We start from the raw sequence: 22,295 nt of genomic DNA on the forward strand, positions 1-22,295 counted from the left end.
GGGCGAGGAAGGAAGGAGGGCGCGGGGCGCCGGGAGGGAGCCGCGCGGGGCCGGGGCTCCCACGCCTGAAGTCCCGAGGGACCCGGGGCCAAGGGCGCAGTAAGGGTGTGGGCTGCGAGGAGGGCGGGTTCGGGACGAGACGTGCCGGAGAGGAGGGAAGACGCGGACCTCCGCTTGATTAATAATAAACATCTACCGTTGGTACAGTATTTGAAGATGTGCAGTGTGCTTTGGTAGATGCATCCCCTTATTTAATACAAAAGCTCGTTGAAGTAGATACTACATTTTTCGTGAGGGTAAACTAAGCATAGGTGGGATGAATAATTTGCAGTCTTTCAGCTAGTAAGGCAAAAGTAGAACACGAGGCTTTGCCAGTTTATTTTTACAAATCATATGTCGAAGGCCTACTATGTTCAGAATCCTGTGCCGAGGCTAAGAATACAGAAATGAATCAGGCTGATGCGGTTCCTGGGCTAGAGGAGCAGCGGAACCGTCGGGGGTGCGGGGAAGGGTGACATCGAATGAAGTACGGTTGATAATTACAGACATAGATTGGGCTTCTATTTTTAGCAACACAATTGTAAGTGCTTTACATGAGCTATCTCCGTTAATCCCTTCAATCATCTTATGTAGTAGGTACTACTGTTGTCTCAATTTTACGGTCAAGGAAAGCAAGACAAAAGTTAAATATGCCGAAGAACCCATAATCCATTGTCATAACAGTATACTGTGTTGTCTTCCAAATATAATGTGATAAAATGGACTCATACTCTTGTCACCGTATAATGGAGGTAACTTAAGGAATCCTTGGGCTGATAGTGAAGGGATAGAATGAACTCGTTTGAGGTAGGAGAATATATGAAAGAACATTACTGGCATTTGCTTAGGTAAAAAAATGGGAAAGGAGGTCTGTGTGGCTGAAGTTCAGAAAGTACGGTATAGAGTAGTGGGAGATGAGGCTGTAAGTAGATGGAGGCAAGTTTATTATGGAGGCCTCTGTGCCAATTAAGGATGAGGCTTTAACTTTAAACAGCCATTGAAGGATTTCTGAGGAGGGAGGCGATAAGGTCAGGCATGTTCTGTATATCTACAGCCATGGTCCTACAACCTTGAAGTTCCAGGATAGCCCAGATTTTGAATATTCTGCACTGCTGTCCTTATCTTCTGTCTCTCCATATCTACTTTGAGATTTGAGTTTGAATGTTTCATTTGCATCTTATTCCTTTCACTCAGTTCCACCTAAGGAGAAATTTTAAAACTGCAACTCTTAAAAAGAAATCATTTTAATGTTGTTGATTCCTCACAATTTAGTTATTAAGTTTTTGTTGAGCATATGATTCTGGAGCTAAAGAGAAGAAAAAGCCATTTCCCTATACTTGAGATGCTTTTATTTTCTTGGGGGAATAGACATGGTAAATAAATGTGGTAAATGCTTAATAGAGAAAGGAGTTGGATCAGGAAGTGGTTGGGAACGGGAAATAGGCTTTTGAGGAAGAGGAAATGTGGAAAGGCAGAGATTTGCAAAAAGGCATGTTGTAATACGAACAATGAGGATTTCCACGTGTTTGGAGTTCTGGAGGAGTAGATGGAACAAGATGAAATGAGATTGGAAGGATTGGTTGGGGGTAAAATAAAGGGCCTGTATGGTGTGCTGAGGCTTGGGGCTTTCCCCCCCCCCCTTTTTTCCTTTTTCTTTTCTTTTTTTGGAGAAAATAGGCAATAATGGAGGTCTTTTCACAAACATTTGACGTTAAAAAAAATTATTCTGGTGGCAGCATGAAGAATATACTGGAATTGGGAGAAACTAGGAACCAAGATACCATTTAGAGTGTTGCAGTAGTCCACAGAAGAGATAAGGGTAGAAAGGTATCACAGCACATTGCAGAGACTTTGAGAAGCAGTGAAAAGTAGTGATGGACCTTAAGAAATACTAGAATTCATGAGGCAACCATTGGAAAGAGAGCCTGCTGTGGAGACAAAAAAGAGATGGTCAGAGAATCAGAAGGAAAATCAATCAAAGTGCTATCATAGAATCCAAAGGGGAAGAAAGTGTTGAGCGGTTGAAAAATAGTTCAAAAGAAAGGTTAGAAAGTAGTTTTAAGATAGCTTTTAAAAGACCATGAAGTCTCAAAAATAGATCTTTGGTGACTGATTGTGAAGGTAATTTCAGTAGAAGAGCAAGGAGAAAAATTGCCTTATTTTGAGCCATATACACACACCCATATTTATATCCTTCTAAAAAGGTTTGTTACAGCATTAACTAATACAAGTCAGTGTTGAGTGTGCTAAAGTAGTTTAAAGAATTAAGTTAGATTGGATATCAGAATGGTTTAATATGTTCGCTTAGGCTTTATGTAATATGGTTTGGAGGATAGACATCTGCTATATGTCGGGCCCTATTCTTAGTTCTTTTTGTTTCAGTTAATCTTCAATTACTCTGTGAGGTAGGTACTACTATTATCCACATTTTACATAAGAAACAGGCTCATGTGCGTTGTAGCACAAGTACTCTATTTTACTTTACTTTTTGTTGTCTTCCTTGACTTTACTCTTAAGCTTTTCTGGCAAAAATATTTGTTGAATGCATGTTGTTGAACATAGCAGAAGAAACCCATCTAGAATGCAGGCTGCTGTTGAAACATGGGTGAGAGCAGGTGCATGAAGGTAGCCAGGCAACGGCTCGGGTTGGTGTAAAAGCATGCTGAGTTGAAAAATGCCCATGGATTGGTTGAGTCCTCATCCCTTCAAAAGTAAAGAAAGGATGGTGTAAAGCAAATGTATGCATTTCATTTTTTTTATTTTTATTTTTATTTTTTTTTTAAAAGATTATTTATTTATTAGAGAGTGAGCAGGAGAGAAACAGCATGAGAGGGGAGAGGGTCAGAGGGAGAAGCAGGCTCCCCGCTGAGCCAGGAGCCCGATGTGGGACTCGATCCCAGGACCCTGGGATCATGACCTGAGCCGAAGGCAGTCGCTCAACCAACTGAGCCACCCAGGCGCCCTGCATTTCATTTTTTTTAAAGATTTTATTTATTTATTGAGAGAGAGAGCCTGAGCAGGGGGAAGAGGGAGAGGGAGAAGCAGACTCCCCACTGAGCAGGGAGCCCAATGTGGGGGCTTGATCCCAGGACCCTGGGATCATGACCTGAGCCAAGACAGAAGGCAGATGCTTAACTGATCCAGCCACCCAGGCGCCCCACAAATGCATGCATTTCAAAGAAAAGGTAGTTGGGTGACAAATGATCAAGCAGTAAAGTGGGGAGCAAGAAGTTGTGTTGACATTTTTCTTACTCTGAGTTAGGGAAAGTGGGAGAAGGAGTAGACATCACTGGACAGGCTTTTGAGGAAAGTGGCATCGTTTATGAGAAAGATACGTTTCAGTTAGGGCTAAGATGTGGGAAGAGAACTTGTGACAAATTTAAAAATACTGGGAAATTTAGTTGCAATAAACTAGGGAGGTCTAGTTGAATGTTCCAAGGGGCTTAGTAGCAGGCTTTGTGGAAGGAAGACCAGTGAGTAGCAGGCTCAGGGGCTGAGCATTTAATGGTACCAGAGGAGTACAGGGGGTAGAGAAGTCAAGGCTCTCTCCTTTATGCAGTTGATGTGACCGATACACTAGCATAACCTTTAGCACTTAGTTGTGTTGATCTATTTCCACATCTATCTATTTCTTTTCAACAAGCTTCTGCAGTCAGGGGCTATGCCTTACACATTACTGTATCTGTATCTGGCACACAGAAAGCACCAGTAAATGTTTGTTGAATGAAAAGTGTGGGAAAGAACAGATGAATGGATAGTTGTGGCTAATAGACAACACTAGGCTAATATGGTTGGGAAATAGGTGGAGGTGGACATGGGTGATCCAAGAAAATTTATTTGAAGAAGTTTCCAGAAGCACTTTCCTGGGCCTGGTGCCCAACCTTAAAGCTCAGCACTATAAGCTAAGGCCCTAAATCCTTATCTGGTTCCAATTATCTCCTTTGCCTCAGCGCTAGACTCAACAAAAACTGGCACCTCACCAAAAAGTCTACAATTCTGACATCCACTCACTTTAAGAGCCACAGATGCGCGCGCACAACGTGCCCAGCCTTCCCCTCCCCTCCCAGCTACAAAGTCTGGCCAATCCTGCTTGGTCTTTTTTCCTCCCTGTCTCTGACAGTTCTTAGCCAGATGGATTCTTTTGAGCTCTGAAAGCAGAATGGGGGGATTTGGAGAGGGTCTGGCGACAAGGGTTGGTGGCAATGGTTTTCCCTCAGAGTTTAGCATAGGAGAAGCATGAGAGCTCCATTTTTTTAGAAAGATGGGAGCGAGAAATAATTAGTGTAAAAACTCTGTAAATCATATTCTTTCTAAGGTACCTATTAACTAAAACATTGTATGGCTGTGTAAGTTTCAGATATTGTGTTCCCCTATGAGGTTGGGGAGGGAGTTTTTGTGAAGGGGTGGTACAAATCTCAACTAATAAGAAAGTTACTATGGCTCAGAGGACCTGAATAGAATCTATAAATTATAAATAGTACACCCAACTCTTCTTTAAATGATCTAAATTCTTGTAGGGTTGGGGAAGGTTCAACGTGCTTAATTTCAGATAAATGATATTTACACAACTCTCTTTGCAAGTCCCTTCATAAGTGTTAAGGGATGGAGAAATACTTTACACCCAGTTTATTTGACAGACCCTTTTCCTTAACCCTAAGAGATGAGTGTTTCATATTTCTTCTGAAATACTTGCTGACTATGATTTCAGATGGAGCTGCTTTTAAAAGAGTGTCCTCTGAATATGAAAAGCTGGGTATTGAAAATAAGTGCTAAAGTGGACTCTTGAATCCAGGTGTTTTATTTTACTATTTTACATCTGCATTGCATCAGACACAGCAGAGGTTAGCATTCCATGTTCCCTGCTTTTGTAGCCCTATTTCAGGTCTATGCTTTTGAAAAAGTGGTTTATACTTTCATCATAAAGAGTCTTTATTCATCTGTGGAGTTGTAGATTATTTGCAACAAAGTTTAAGTGCTAGCCCCGTTTCTATTACCCTTCATTTACCAGCCCACATGTAGAAGCACAGAGTCACGTTAATACTAGCTAAAGAAAAATTTAATTCAGAAGGCAGATCTGCCAAAAACGTATAGTTGCATATAGAACCAAATAAAATATGCATGTACACCTGGTATTTTCGATTCAGATGCTGTTTTTGAATACTAGGGTCAATCTTCTCCTCCAGTGGCATGAATAATTGAGGGGAAGCTTTTATATTTTTGAAAATTCAAAATTTTGTTCCTTGAAGACAGTTAAAAACTGGAGGAGAGAAAATTTGCCTATGTTCAAAGCATACTAGGAGGTTACCTCAAAAGCAGTTTACACTAATCTTTTTCAGAATTTAGAATCTAAAAGCTGAGAAAGACAGCCTGAGTCATTCTGATTGTATGGTTAGTCTATTTGAGTTTTTTTGTTTTTCCTTATGGGAGCAATGCATGCTCATTGTAGAAAATTAGAAAACACCAAAGGGCAAAAAGAATGAAATCAGAGCAGAAAGAACCATTGGGAACAGATTGGCTCTCAGATATTCTTTTATATGACAGAATATATCTATTTCTTAAAAAAATAGATTGACTCTGTTTTCTAAGTGAGTTGGGAAGTTTTCGCTTGGCTTTTTTCATGACCATGTTTTTATTTAATAAAATATGTCATTCTGAAGCCTTAGAAAACATCCTTCCTTTACTTCTTCAAGAATGGTGAATTACACGTAGGCTATTTACTTGACATTTTTCATTCTGTCAGCATGGTAGGATGCCAAATGGCTGTTCCGAATAATTTTCAAAGGTATGTTTTTTTGATACTTTGCCAGGGAAATCATAACTCTTAAAGTGCTCCATAACCCTAACCATACAATTGGATTTATGGATAGATATTATGTTCCCTGTTTTGTTGTTTTCTCACTGTTTTAGTATCTGGGATTAATGCCAAAGGCTGTTCATCCTCACTCCATTTATTAAATTAGAGTGTACAACTAAGTTTGCACAATAGAGTATAGAAAAAAAAAGACCTGTTTGTTTATTGTTCTAGTTAGGTGTTTTTACATCAGCAAGAAAGAAAAGTATTATTTCTCAAATACCTCAGTGAAATTGCCTGACAAATAGGGTATCATGGTTAACAGAATAATTGTCTGATGCCTGGGTCATTAGGAAGAGCTCCCTGCCTTATTCCAAACCATCTTCCATAGTGCTGCCAAAGATGTTTTGTCCCCTAAAATTCAAATCTACTACTTAAAGCCCTTCAATAGCTCCTTGTTGCCCACCCTACAGGATTAATTCCAGACTCTTTAGAGTGTCAAACAGGACTTTTGTGATCTGACTGCCAACCTCATCTCATTCTTAAATCCTTTACTCTGGTCATATTAAATTACTTGGAATTCTTTGAAAATGTTGTGAATTTCATGCCCTGTACTTTTACTCCTATCTTCCCCTTTTTCCCAGAAGGCTCTATTGCAGTGTCTCAGGGCAAGCATCACTTCCTCTAATGAAGCCTTTCCTGGCTTGCTCTATGGTCCTGCTTTCCCCCTTCCAGGGAGACTGGATTTGTGCCCCATTGCATATACATACAGAAATCGTATCACAGCATCTGTAACACGTTGTTGCCCTTCTTCTTTTCACATGTGCCTCTCCTTGTTAGACTGTAAACTCCATTCACCATCTTTGTTGGAGCTGATTGCATCCTTTTGTAGCTCTCATCTTTCATTAGGTACATTGTAATAGCCTTTCAGCTGGCCTGCCTGCCTCTCTCCTTGCTCACCTGTTCCCTAATCCATTCTCCACATCATCATCACAGTCAGTAGACTCAAGGAACAATGGCTGCATGTTTCAAAGCTCTGGTGGTCGAGACTGGGTGAAATTAGCCCCAGGGCACAGTTAGCACCGAGTCTAATTTATTTCCTACAGTAAGTATTAAGACTGCCATGGCCCTAGCACCCTGCTGAGAAATTCCAGAATGTGGTAGAGGAGGAGTAAGGAGTTAAGTAGGAAAGTACCTGTGAGAAACTAGGCGAAGAATCATGCAAGTCACAGATCCAAAAAGATAATGAAGTCAAAAAAACATTGTCCAGGGGATGGAGGGATGGGTTAAATAGGTGATGGGGATTAAGGAGTGTACTTGTCATGATGAGCATAGGGTGATGTATAGAAGTGTTGAATTACTAGATTGTACACCTAAGATGAATATAACACTGTATGTTAACTAACTGGAATTAAAATTAAAAAACAAAACAAAACAACAAAAAACACTGTCCAGTGACCAAAAGTAGTTGCAAAATTCTTCGGAGCTGAGAGGGACCTACAGTGTGGAAGATACAAAGAGCAACAGAAGTCAAAGTCTTGTCAAAATACATTCCATGAGAACCTGAAATTACAAAATAGTGTAGTTTGTATGTGACTAATTGTAACATAAAATAATTTCTTCCTTTACCACTGTATTTATTAAAGGATTGTTCTGAGACATCCTTTTCTTAAATAGATGTAAAAAGTGATTAAGAATGTGTAAATGCACATTTCTGTCAACAATTAATTTTTTTTTTTTGATCTGATGAGTGAGAAGTGATGGCTTATTGTTACTTCAGTGTGATTCTTCCTGATTACTGGTAAGATAAAGCAGTTTTTCATATTTGTTTATTGTTTAGATTTGCTTTCCTGGAAATGCCTATTCACACATCCTTTTCTCATTTTTCTATGGAGTTTTTCATCTTCCTATAAATTTGTAGGTGCTCATATACTATCAATGTTAACCTTTGTCTTATGCATCACAGATATTTTTCATAATCTCTAATATTTTTCTTTTGACATCTTCCAGCTATACTCTTTTTATTCATTTATTTTTTTTAAAAGATTTTATTTATTTCACAGAGAGAGAGACTGCGAGAGAGGGAACACAAGCAGGGGGAGAGGGAGAGGGAGAAGCAGGCTTCCCGCCGAGCAGGGAGCCTGATGCAGGGCTTGATCCCAGGACCGTGGGACCATGACCTGAGATGAAGGCACACGCTTAACGACTGTGCCACCCAGGCGCCCCTATACTCTTTTTTTAAAGATTTATTTATTTGAGAGAGAGCGTGTGCACAAGCACAAGTGAGAGGGGCCAAGAGAGGGGGAGAGAGAGAATCTCAAGCAGACTCTGCTGAGCTTAGATCCCAATGGGGGCTCAGTCTCACAACACTGAGGTCAGGACCTGAGCCAAAACCAAGAGTCGGATGCTTAATGGACTACTCTACCCAGGCACCCCATACATTTTTAAATAAATGTCTCTTTTCCTTTATAACTTCCTGGCTAACTGTTTCAGTTGAAAATATTTCCCTAACCCCTAGTATATGAATTTATTCTCAAATTTTATTCTAAAATACTATTTCTCATACTTTGTTTTTAGTTCATATGGAACTTACTTTTCAATATAGATTGAGAGGAGTCTAATTTTATTTTCCTCCAAAGGCATATTAAAATCCTATTTACACTAAGATACATTTTGAGACTCTCCACTCTAATGATCTAAATAGTTTTGCAAACAGCAAAACTAGCTAACCTTTATTGTGCCTGTATGTGCCAAATACTGTCCTAAGCACTTTACATATTTTAGCCCATTTAATCTTGGCAGCAAAATGATAGGTCAATTCTAACAGTCCACATGAACTTTAAAATGCTTTTATCAAATTAAAAAGAAACCATTAGGATTATGATTGGGATTGCATAATATTTATACATTGATTTTGGGAAGAGTCACATGCTATATATCCTTCAGTAATATTTTATAATTTTCTTCATATGTCTTAAACCTGTCTTGTCAAATTTAGCCTTAAGTATTCTGTACTTTTTTTTTTTTTTTTTTTTTTTAAAGATTTTATTTATTTATTTGAGAGAGAGAGAGAATGAGAGAGAGCACATGAGAGGGGGGAGGGTCAGAGGGAGAAGCAGACTCCCCGCCGAGCAGGGAGCCCGATGCGGGACTCGATCCAGGGACTCCAGGATCATGACCTGAGCCGAAGGCAGTCGCTCAACCAACTGAGCCACCCAGGTGCCCAAGTATTCTGTACTTTTATCACTAGTACAAATGGAATATATGTCTTTCATTTTTATTTCTATCTGGCTATTCCCATCAGCATTCTTACTGGTGCCATAAAGATGGTGTGCATTTTAGTCGGGTTAGGGTAAATTATGCTGCAGTGTGAACCCGAAGGTCTCAGTGGTTTGTGTTGACAATCTGCTCATATTGCATGTCCATCACAAGCTGACAGCAGCTCAGCTTCACACCATCTTCACTGTGGGACCCAGGCTAACAGAGTAACTGCTAAGCACATTGCAGCTTTGTAGTAGAGGGAAGGAAATCAAGGTACAGCACCTTCTGGCTCTTAAAGCTTCTACAAAGAAGTGTCCCACATCCCCTACCCTCACATTTCATAAGCCAAAGCAAGACATACGTTCATATCTGATACTGAAATGTCAAGAGATCTATAATCATTTTACAGGAAAGGGCCCTTCAAGTCACAGTGCCAATGGGATTGAAATGATCTTCCAACAGGAAGGACAACAAGTATTTTGATCAGTAATACAAACTGTCACAGTGTTTTGTTTTTAAGATTGAGAAATCTTAGAAAATAATATGTGTGTGATAGACATCACTGTTCAACCATATCCATTTCCTCTCTACTTCTAAATGTGTAAGAAGATTATACTTTTAGGGCACCTGGGTGGCTCAGTCGCTAAGCGTCTGCCTTTGGCTCAGGTCATGATCCCAGGGTCCTGGGATCTAGCCCCCCGCATCGGGCTCCCTGCTCCGCGGGAAGTCTGCTTCTCCCTCTCCCACTCCCCCTGCTTGTGTTCCCTCTCTCGCTGTCTCTCTAATAAATAAATAAAATCTTAAAAAAAAAAAAAAGATTATACTTTCTTACCTCTTAAAATTAGATATAGCTGTGTGACTAATCCTGGCCAATGAAAATGTGAGTGGAAGTGATATTTTTCACTTTTGCATGGAAGCATTGAGGAGTTGGAGCATGATTCTTCATAATATCTTCCCTGTCTTGGTGATTATGGAGGTATGTGTTGATATGGAAGTGTCAAAAGACCAAAGTAGTTAGAATACTGGGCCTTAATGGAGAAGATAGTTGCCCTGGATGCTAACCAGGTGAAGGGTCTTTGTGGTTTTAAATCACTGAGATTTAAGGGTTTTTTGGGGGGTGGTGGGGTTCTTCTTGGGTTTACTACAGCATAACCTAGCCTATCCTGACTAATACAGCATACATATTTTAAATATTTTAACAAACATATGTGTGTGTATTCATATATATTCATTTCATATTTCATATATATATTCATTTATGCATATTGTTATATAGGACAAAGTCCTTTTCTTTAAGTATGGGTCCACTGATTTGGAGTACCATGATATCTTTCTTGCATAAACCACATTCATAATGCATCCTAAACAATTTGCAGTTTACATTTCTCTACCATGGGTCAAGAACTATACTTGCAGTAAAATGTAAATGTAGAATCTTACAACTTCCTCCTCCTGTTTTATAATTGTCACACCAAAACCAACAGCATTGTTTGTAACTTGCCTTTATTGAATCTTTCTAAACAATTTTCTAAAGAGAGAGAGTACAGGGTGGGGTAGGGGAGGGAGAGGGAGAGGGAAAGGAAGAGAGAGTCTTAAGCAGGACTCCGTGCTGAGCACAGAGCATGATGTGGGGCTTGATCTCACGATCCTGAGATCAGGACCTGAGCCGAAACCAAAGTTGGACGCTTAACTGACTGTGCCACCCAGGTGCCCCTTGAATCTTTCTAAAGCAGACAACTAACAGTTTTCATAAAAACAATTCATTCTTTTCACATTATTGTTTATTGGATTCAGTAATACTTATTTAAATTACTTAGTTTTAATAGCAGTACACCTGTCATAAAAAAAGTTTAGGAGAATGCACAACTGGATATTAGTAAGCATACAACTCAACTGGTGAAGTGGAATATATGGTTATCTCACAAGGTGAGGGCATTTAGCCTGCCATAGGTAATAGTTTGTAAGTTCTACAGATGAAGTTGAGAACTTGTGTAAATCCCGCAGTTGTGTAGAAGTGAATTAAGAGAGCTTCTACCATATAGAGAACAATGTGCACACACACATCTCTATGTATGTTTATATATGTATATGTCTCTGTATTATATTTATCTTGTTTCCAGCTACATTACTCAATTATCTTGTTAATTCTAGTAGGCCCTTTTTGAAAGCATATCTTGGGGGTTATAAATATGTAATCATATTATCAACAAAAAGATAATTTAATTTCTTCTTTACCAAATTTATATTATTTCCTTTCCTTGCTACAACCTTCAAAATAATGTTGAATACATAATGGTGATAGTGGTCTGCCTATCTTTTTCTTGATTCAGTAAATATTTATAATATTCGACATGAAGTTTCTTAAATATTTTTGTTAGATTTATTAATAGATACCTTATTTTGTGCTATTGTAACTGGTATCCTTTAAAATTAAAATTTTTAGCTGCTTTTTACTGGTATATAGAAATGCCATTAACTTTCATTTATTGATCCTAGATCTAGTAATCTTGATAAATTTTTTATTATAATTTGTGGTAGATTCTTTGAGTTTTACACAATTATTTAATTTGTAAATAATGACAAAATAGTCTCTTCCTCTCCAATTCTAATACTCCTTTGCTATTTTTCTTGATGCTCTGCAATGGCTAAAACTCCAGCATAAAGTAATTGGGAATTATAATAGTTTATTTCCTTGTCTTAGTCTTTATTTTTAAAGGAAATGCCTTAAACATTTTTACTGTCAAGTATTATATTTGCTGGAGATGTTTTTGCAGATACCCTTTATTAGGTAGGCTAAGGATGTTCTTTTCTATTCCTTTTTGGTTACAAGTTTTTTGCTTGTTTTTATTATAAATGGCTTGTGAAATTTTTTTGAATGTTTTTCTGCCTCTTTTGAAATGACCATATGATTTTTCTCTTTTAATCTGTTAATAGAGTAAATTGCGTTAATAAATCTCTAATGGTACAACAATCTTTTTTTTTTTTTTAAGATTTTATTTATTTGAGAGAGAGAGACAGAGAGAGAGAGAGAGCATGAGTGGGGTAAAGGGCGGAGGGAGAAGCAGACTCCCCGCTGATCAGGGAGCCCAATGTGGGACTCCATCCCAGGACCCTGGGATCATGACATGAGCCGAAGTCAGATGCTTAACCGACCAAGCCACCCAGGCGTCCCTCTAATGGTACAACAATCTTCTACTCCTGGAGTAGACTCAATTGGTCATTATATTTGTATATATATCACTTGATACAGTTGCTTATATTTTGTTGAAGATTTTTGCATCCATAATGAAGAGTGAAGTTGGATTATAATTTTTTCTTGTCTGGTTTTGTGTATAAAGTTATACTGGCCTCATAAGTCAGTTAGGGGATGTTCATCCTTTTATACACCCTAAAGGAGTTTACAATTGGAATTATCTCTTTCTTGAATCTTGGTAAACTTGCTTATAAAACTTCCTGGACCTGGTGTTTTCTTTGTGGGAAAATTTTTATTAATGGCTATGGGTTGGGTGGTAATCAAATTATTTAGCAATCAATTTGAATGGTCACACTAATCAATCAGAACTGACCCTGGCCGTAAGCAAACAGAATAGTTTACAATTGCATACAAGCTAAATATCAGGCTTATTTACAATTTTAAATTTCTTAAGTCAGTTTTGTAAATTTGTATTTTCAGAAATTTGCCTATTTTACTTGTTTTTAAATTTATTTAAAAATTGCTTGTAATATTTTATCTTTGTAATTGCTGTTGTATTTATGATTTCCTTTTTCTTAAAATTGTATCTGTTCTCTTTCTTCATCAGTTTGCTAAGGGTTTGCCAGTTTTATTAATTTCTTTTCAATGAATCCACATTTTCATTGTTGATCCTTTCTACTGAATGTTTTATTTCATTAATTTTTGCTCTTTTTATTATTTCCTTTATTCTATTCTATTTAGATTTTTTGTTCTTTTTATAATCTCAACTTTTTTTATTAATGTATTATAAGGCTATCACTTCCTCCATCTACCACTTTAGCTGTATCTCACAAGCTTTCCTATAGAATTGTTATTGTTGGTTCTAATTTTTTATTTCCTATTGCTTTCTTTTCTGACCCATGAACAGTTTAGAATTATACATTTAAATTTCCAAGTTTTTTGGGTTATTTTTTGTTATTGCATTGTGGTCAGAGAATGTGTTCTATATGATAGTGATTTTTTGGCCTTTGTTGAGACTTACTTTCTAGGCTAGTACATTGTCAATTATAACTGTTCCTGGGAACAGAAAGTGTATTCTCCACTTATTGGGTACAGGCATCTATATATGTTTATTAGACCTGGTTTGTTTATTGTGATGGTCAAATCATCCCTATTATTACTGATATTTTTATCTTGTCAATTTCTGGCAAAGATTCGTTCAAGTCTACCTCAATCATAGTGTATTTGTCAATTTCTTTTTCTTGTTTTGTCATTTTTTGCTTGACATTTTTTGAAGCTATCTTATTAGAAGTATGTGAGTTTAGAAATGCTTACGTTTTTCTAATGAATTGGACCTTCCTTAGGTAATAAACCTCTATCTTTAGTAATGTTGTTTACTTTTACTTGTCACTCTTCTGTGAACTTGTTTTACACGTCTCATGTAAACAACATGTAGCAAAATTTTGCTTTCTATCTAATCTGATAAAAAGGTTGGCTCACTTACCCTTATTGTTATTTTAATTATTTGAATTTCATTTCTACCATTTTACTTTATGCATTCTATTATTCTGCCTTTTCTATATTCTTCTTTTATCTTCTTGACTTTTTTGGGGGATTGTTTTATGTTGTTTTTTATTTTCCTTAATCTATTTTCCTCTTTATTAGCTTGGAGCTTATACCTTTGTTTCTTAATATTTTACGAGATGTTCTATAATTTTAACATACATATGTGTATGTGTAATTTAATAAAGTATGTAACTAATAAAGTGTGTAATTTAATAAGTTTTGAAGTTAGTGTTTTACCCTCCTGAACAAAGTACAGACCTCTGATGCCTTATTCCTGATTATCTCCTCCCAACTTACATGCCATTTTTACCAGCATTTTAGTTGTATATATATTTTTTAATCTTATAATTAAGACATTACTATTGTTGTTTACCACAGTGATTGGCTAGATTTACCCATGTGTTTATTATTTTCTTTGCTATCTGCTCTGGATCTAAGACCTACTTTCTGGGATGAGTTTTCTTCATCCTAGAATACATCCTGTAGAAATTTCTCTGGTGAGTGATAGTAAACTTTCATTTTGTGTTTGTTGGAAAATGTTTTTATTTTGCCCTCATAAAAGATAGTTTTGCTAGATATAGAAGTCTAGCCTGTCAATTATTTTCTCTCTGCATTTTGAAAATATTGTTCCACTGCCTTCTGGCATCCATTGTTGCTGTTGATAAGTATACCATAAGTCTGTTTTTCCCTTGTGGGTAATCTGTATTTTTCTCCCTGGCTGCTTTAAGATTTTCTTTTTGTCAGCATTTGACCACAGTGTGTCTTGGTATGAATGCCTTTTTATTTCTCCTGCCTTGAATTTTTGAGGCATGTGGTAACTTTTATGATAAAACAGGAGGGCCACTCTAAAATGGTCACATTTTACCCTTGCCTATCCTTACCCCCTTATAACACCACTTTCTTTGAATGCAATTGTAGGATCATGAGGTGATAAAAACAAGAATGGAGAAATGGAACCCATGTTCTTGATAACCTCACTGAACACAGATTGCCTACCTCTAGACTTCATGTTATAGGAGAAAAATAATTGCCTTTTTTGCTTAATGTCTACTCTTTAGTCAGATAGTCTGTGGCCCCAAAATAATCTTAAAACATAATACTTTATTTTTCCCTGTGAAATGCAAACAGAACATTGTAACAGAGTAAGCGCTCAATGTTTTTCAAATAACCACTGCTCATTTTGTATCATGTACCTGAAGAAATCTGTTTTATTTTTATGCATATGTATGCCTTAATTAATGACTAGTAAGAAAAGATTAATCACTTATTAAAGACAACTTGTAGGATTTCGCCTTCCATTGAAAATTTATTTGGAAATCTGTATATATTGAGATTACTTTTTAAACTTAGTGTTGTGACTCATGTTGTCATTTAAACAGAAATCTTAGGTCTTACAAGTAAAAGGAAGATCATTTTAAAGTTATTTCTGCTGTTGGCATTCCCATGTCATGCCATTAATTCTTAAGGAGATTTGTTTTAAGTGGGGAACACTGTGAAAATATATTTGTCTTGTTTGGACAAAAGTCATGCAAGTGCAGAAAAATAATTTTATTAGTTAAAAGAAATGAAGAGTCTGGTTTATGGATATGTATAAAAACTACTCTTTTGTTTGAATGCTCTTTTGTTTTAATGGTATAGCAACCATTAAAATTAAAAGATTGGAAATTCTGGGATTCCTGGGTGGCTCAGTCAGTTAAGCGTCTGCCTTCTGCTCAGGTCATGATCCCAGGGTCCTGGGATTGAGTCTTACATTAGCCTCCTTGCTCAGCAGGGAGCCTGCTTCTCCCTCTGCCTGATGCTGCCCCTGCTTTTGCACACTCTCCCTCTCTCTAACAAATAAATAAATAAAATCTTAAAAAAAAAGATTGGATTCTGTTAAAAGCTCTAAGTGCTTGACTCCAAATGCTTTTTTGCATTTTGTCTTTATATATCTGCACATTATATTTCAAATAATCAGCACTTGATGTTTGAAAAATAACATCCCAACTAATCACTCCAAACAGAACTTAATAATTGAACATTTTAGAATCCCAAAATTCTTCTGTGTATATTAACTCATTGTTATTGGTGGCATTTATCCATACTTCCCATTCCTTTGCTAGTGAATAACTACTTCATTCATTCACCAAATATTTATTTATTAAACTGCCTACTATTAAAGTAACTAATGGCTTGTGGGGTCACAATGCCTGCCAGATATGATTCCTGTCCTCATGGAATTTCAGCCTTAGAGGGAAGCCCTATCAATCAAATAATCAAATAAACAAAAAATTATGGCTTCAGCAAGTGCCACAAAAGAGAAATAAGTGGTCCTAATAAAGGAGATTTGAACTAGTCAGCAAGGTCAAAAAAGGCTTCTTGAGTCTGAAGAGTAGAAGTTAAGTGAGTGAAGGAAGGAGAAAGTGAAAATAGACATAGGCAAGGTACAGTGAGAAGAGGTAGCCTGGTGTATATGAGCGAATAGGAGAAGGCCAGTGTGGCTAGAGCAGGAAATGAAGCTGTTACAGGTGGGTACAGGCAGGAAAATGCAGGGTCTTACACAGGGGGGCCACAATAGATGTGGAGTAATGAGGCTAAAACAAGGGATGAGAGTAGCTTGAAGATGGAGAGAAGATGGATTTGAGAGCTATTTAGAAGTCAATAATTACAAGTTTGGGTGATGGATCGGTTGTTGGAAATCAGCAGGTGTCAAGGATGACACAATTTTCCAGCTTGTGCAATTTAATGGATGTAGTAGCATTTACTCAGATATGGGCCATTGGAAGGGTACCAGGTTTGGGGGGAAAGTCATGAGTCCTGCCTTAGACATGTTGAGTTTGAGATATCCAGAAGGAAATCCCAAGTAGGCAACTAGATATACAGGCTTTTGGAGCCCAGAAGAGACATCTAAATGAGAGGGATAGATGCAGGTAAGTGGTAGTCTAAGCCTAGGGCACAAGGAAGATCCTTCAAAGAGATAACACTTTAAGACTAGGAGAAGAAACAGGAGCTAAAAGGGAGAGTACCTATCACCTGAGAGGACTTCTCAGAGTTCTCCACTGAAGAACTTCTAAAAGCAGAAGAAAGTGAATATGAATAAGAAGCAATCTGTGGTCAAGACCCAAAACTTGACTGCAGGCATGAAATTTGGGCACACTTTACATTTCAGGAGTACCTAATATATCCTTGTTTGGTTTCATATAACAACAGAAAACAAAACTTTCAGGTTTTACCCTCAAGTGAAATTGATAACTCTAGGAAGGTATTTCTCTTCTGGCTATGTACATCCTCTGATACAATCCTAAACTCTTCTGTCTGGGAGCATGGATGCCCCATTTCAAGAATCATGAAAGTACAATTCCTTTTTAGAAAGCCAGGAAATTGTAAACCCAGAGAGGATGGGAGACTGTCGAAGGTTATACATCAAATTAGTAGCAGAATGCTGACAGAGCCTGGCTCTCATGATTCCTAACCAGTGTTTAACCCATCAGGAAATATCAAATGTCAAACAAAAGTTAATAGTTATCAAACACCTACTAAGATCGAGGTAGTGTTCTTTCCACTACCCCATAAATCCATGTCAGACTTCTCTAGAGTTTTAGAACCCAGTAATGCCATCTAAGGCATGTGAAATACACAACTCTTGTGTCATTAGGTTTGATCTGTACTCAGAGACCAATCACTCATTCTTAGGAGACAAAACAGATGAAAATCAAGATGAATCGGAGGATCTGGCTTGAGGGGATTGCCCATGTAAGTGGGAAGGAGAAGGAGAGAGTGGGATAGAGAGAGGAAGACAGAGAGAGAGAGAAAATACAGAGTGGGAAGGAGATTAAAATAATCAGTCCCCATTACTCTTTTTCTTCTCTCTTCCAATCAGTTCCGATGTCTTTTGAAAGTAGGCATATCTTTCTAAGAAGGAGCAATCTGCAAGTGAGCTCGGAGGCAGACGTGACATTGGTTGACCTGTGGGAAGCTCTCATGTTCATCCAATGCTAACTGCATTCTGGGAATACCAGATGCAGTTCTCAAGGTGAGTTTGCTGAGACAGAATGTGATTGTGTCCTGCAGTGGGACGCATAGTGCAAGCATACCAGGGAAGCTCAGAACTCATATTTTAACCTCCTTCTTTCCCTAACACAAAGACATACTTTCACAGAAATTAAGGAGCTGGGCTCCTGCGGGGGTTTCTAAAACAAAAATATACTTGAGAAGTTTGTTTCCCTAGGTGAACACTGCTGGATTTCCCCCTCATTTGGAGTAGGAAATCCCACTTTAAGTTTCTGCATAAACAGAACTGTTCCAATGGCCAGGGCAGTCACTGCAGACTCAGTAGCGTTTCTATAACAGACAGATGGAGATCGAGAAACGTGCAGTCATGCTTGGGGTTTAAAAGCTGACTCTACAGTTGACCAGATTCCTGCAATCCCCATGACAGATGCACGAGTAAGAGGATTCCACTGGTCCATCTACCTCATGATCCTTGATTGATGTGGCCCAGCCTTCTTACGGGGTCAAAATGTCACACACATTTTTAAACAATTAAAGTCATCATATCTTAAAATAGGAGAAACAGGAGCCTAGTTGAACATTCTGCCAGCAGCCATTTCTGTCATGAGGAAGATTGCAGCTTGACCTGCTGTTGAGGAGAATGGCTGCAGTGGGGTGTTTGGATTTCCTTCTCTTTCCACTATGTCCCTGATCATTAAAATGGGGGATCTCCACAGAGTTAAAGGTTATTTTACACAGGAAGCACATTCAGTATTAGTACAACAAATGTTTTCCTTTCTTCAGCTATGGAAGAGCTCTACTCACAGAGTCGTGATAAAGCAGAGCATCAGCCCTTTCCGCTCGGATATCAATAAGTCTTACACTTCAAAATTGCTGACCTAAAAAGGATACTTGAGAAGGAGCAGATCTTTTTTTTTCTTTTAAAGAAAGCAACACCAGAAGCAGTCCGATTTCCTTGTACACTTAGATGCATACAAAAAAGAAAAGTGAGTCACTCTGAGTTTCTAACTTTAGTTTATAGAAACAAAGCACTGAATCATGTAACTTGTCAAAGAGGACCTAGATATAGTTTTATCTAGATAACGCTCATATTAAAAGAATCTGAAAATCTATTTTTGTGGTAGAGTTATGGGATTGAAGCTACAACTGTCTACTCACTATCAATTTTGCAGATCAGGATGTTGCTATAAAGAACATTCCAATAGAGGTATTATGGGGCCATCTTATAGCAGAGCCTACGTTCATTCAGAATCAGCCATCCTCAGGTCTAACCTTCTTCACATCCAGAACTGAAAACAACTATGAAATTAACGTTGGGAAAAACATTGTAGACTCAGTCCTAATACTAATGTTAATCATGCTGTGGATGAAGTAAAGGGTTTTTAAAACTCACCTATTCAGTCAATTGAAAAGTAAATAAAAACATACATGAGGGGCGCCTGGGTGGCTTGGTCAGTTAAGCCTCTGACTTTGGCTCAGGTCATGATCTCAGGGTCCTGGGATGGAGCCTGGAGGTTGGGCTCTGGGCTCAGCAGGGAACCTGCTTCTCCCTCTTCCTCAGCCCCTCCCCCTGCTCGTGCTCTCTCTCTCTCTCTCTCAAATAAAGAAATAAATAAAATCTTTTTATTATTAATCTTTTATTTATTAAAAAAAGTGTATGTAAAATATATCCAATAGGCATAATCCAAACTCAAGTCTTTCTGCAAACCAAAACAACTCTCTTAGACTCCTGAAATAACAGAATTAGCCTACTCAAAATAATTAGTCTTATTTCCCGAATCCTTCCGTATAAAACTAGTCCCCTATCATGTCTTTGATACTTTTTTATTTTATTTTATTTATTTATTTGACAGAGGCATAGAGAGGGAACACAAGCAGGGGGAGTGGGAGAGGGAGAAGCAGGCTTCCTGCCAAGCAGGGAGCCTGATGTGGGACTGGATCCCAGGACCGTGGGACCATGACCTGAGCCAAAGGCAGACACTTAACGACTGAGCCACCCAGGCGCCCTCATGTCTTTGATACTTTTAAACTTACTTTTATTATCTCTAATACATATGAATACATACATACTTTTATTATCCCTAATACATATCTCTAATACATCTCTAATACATATGAAGCTCTTCTAATGTGTATATAATTATAAAATGTCAATCAACAATCACAAGCAATTATTAATAACAATATTGTGAAATAATCTGTAAAATAGTAATAGCAGTCGAGCTGCCTCTTTTCACCACTCTGCCCTACTGCCTCCCATTAAAGTAAACTAAGCAAAACAAAGTAAATTTGTTGATTCAATGCATTCCAAAGCCATGATTTAGGGAGTACCTGGTGTTTGGAATATTTGCATTACTGCACTCCCAACCATGAGAGGTTTTTTTGTTTGTTTGTTTTCTGTAAGATTTCCTGAAGTCATGGTATATCATTTATCACACACACTGCAATTAAATCCAGTCCCACATAGAGATTTAAAGAATGATTGGTTCAACAATACCCTTTTCAGCATGACTTCTGTCATGTCTATATTTATCAGGGTCACTCTCCTTGCTTTGTGACCTTCCTCCTCACAGCACAAGCCTGTGGACTGCCTACAGATGAGCATTCTGCTAAGAACTTGCGTATCATTCCATGAGACTATCACAGAAAGGAACCAAGTTTAAAAGAGAGGTAGTGTTAGACTTCCCTCAACTATTGCCGAACATGTATTAGGTTCTTTGTAACTGATTTAAGTTCTTGGACATATATCTGTACTTATCATAAGAAGAGTTGCCACTTAATGCCAGGTCCTTTGCTGAGCTTGTTTCGTTACCTGTGTTCAGTCCTCACAACAACCTTTGAAATTAAATACTATTACTACTTGCCATTTTGCGAATGAGCAAATTTGGTCTATATTGACTTGCCCAGATCTTGCCAAGTAAGTGACAGAATTGGTGTGTCAAATTCTAGAGCTCAAGCTCTTAACCATTTTACTATGCTAACTGCGTGGAAAATTCAGCAACACTTCCATAAAAACACAGAAATCACTATCTAGCCACAAGCAAAATAAATACTTGTTGAGAGCTTTCATAAAAATTACCAAACGTATTTTGAAGCTGTTTGCAGGCAACACATAAAAAATGAAGAAAAAGAACCATTGTTTCTCTTTGAACAGCATTTTTGTAGCACTTGGTAGGGCCCCTAAGATAGCTGCAGATGGCGGGAGGACCAGATATTACACTATCCAAAGGTGCTTTGGCTAATTACAGTGGTCCCATAAAGAAAGGGACCACCACTATTCAAACTCATGTCTTACAGACCACCACAAACTAAACTGAGAATATATTTCCATCTTGTCCTATTCTGAGACGTTAGCCCATAACTGACTTAAGTAATCACTGACTTAAAGAAACCCCAAATCTGTAGGTACTTAGAGAAAAAAGGCTCTCCTTCTTGAAAAGCCCATATCTTCCCTTCTTTATCAAAGGTAGCACTGAAATCAGCTCAACGTGAAAAGTGGATGGAACTCAGAAGCTTTTACATACAATGAGACAGCAGCCCCTGCAATTCGTTCCCACTCCATGCTGCCCTGATTACTGACTTCCCATACACAAAATAAGGCAAGCCCAAGGTGTCTTCTCTCTCTCTCCCATAATTTTAAATATGATTGAAAGCATGCTCAAGAAAGCCATTTGCTTGATCCATGTGCTGTCTTCAATCAAATCTCAGCATTCCACTCTAAACACAAAGTATATAGTTTTTTGTGTCAATAAGTATTCAGCTCTGTGAATATGAGGGGTAGGAAGCCTTTGTCTTGGGGGGTGTGGGGAATCCAAGCTTCTCTTCACCTCCTTCCAGAGCCATCAGAATCCCTTAAAGTGAAAGTACTTGTTATTTGTCTTTAGCAAATAAAACAAACAACAACCCTTTGATTCTTAGGAAGCTCTTTCTTGTTAAGGTAACATTCTGTCTGACTTTTATGTTTCAGCATTCATTGTATATTTAATTATTTTAAAAAGTTTTGTTTTAAACCATTACACTTTTTCATAACATAAGATAAACATGGGCAGGCTTTGTTAAAGATTAAAAATAAATTTCACACAAAACTGCAAAATGTGACAAAGATAATACCACGTGGGGTCGGTATGTTCCAAAACACGATTCTCAGGGGGCCCCTCTAAACACACTGCTTCATTAGAATTCTTGTTCTGAAAAGTTTCAGGAAGCCCCTGACTCCAACCCACCCTTTCCTGAAACTGGTGAAAGTATTAAAAAAAAAAAATACCACTGAAGTGAAAAAAAAAGAAAAAGGCAGAATTTCAACACATCAGGGAGGCTTTTTTTGTTTTGTTTTAAGGTTTTATTTATTTGAAAGAGAGAGAGTGTGTGAGAGAGAGAGCACAGGTGGGCGGGGGTTGGGGGGAGAGGTGAGGAGCAGAGGGAAAGGGAGAAGCAGGGTCCCCACTGAGCAGGGAGCCCTACCTTAGCAACATGACC

At 38.0% G+C, this 22,295-nt stretch overlaps 1 long non-coding RNA gene across 2 annotated transcripts in view; it reads left to right on the forward strand.

The window, feature by feature from the left end:
- Positions 1-9: 9 nt before the first annotated feature.
- LOC116631756 overlaps positions 10-22,295 on the forward strand; it is a 30,292-nt gene continuing 8,006 nt past the window's right edge. Inside the window, exons 1-2 of one of the 2 annotated variants that reach the window (XR_004299256.1) lie at positions 10-99; positions 17,689-17,841. This is a non-coding gene — a long non-coding RNA (uncharacterized LOC116631756). Of the gene's footprint in view, positions 202-17,688; positions 17,842-22,295 lie in introns of both variants that reach the window. The other variant, XR_004299255.1, reaches the window with a different exon arrangement.

The sequence above is a fragment of the Phoca vitulina genome, unplaced genomic scaffold, assembly GCF_004348235.1.
Source record: "Phoca vitulina isolate PV1807 unplaced genomic scaffold, GSC_HSeal_1.0 scaffold5, whole genome shotgun sequence".
In the NCBI taxonomy this organism is placed as follows: domain Eukaryota; kingdom Metazoa; phylum Chordata; class Mammalia; order Carnivora; family Phocidae; genus Phoca; species Phoca vitulina.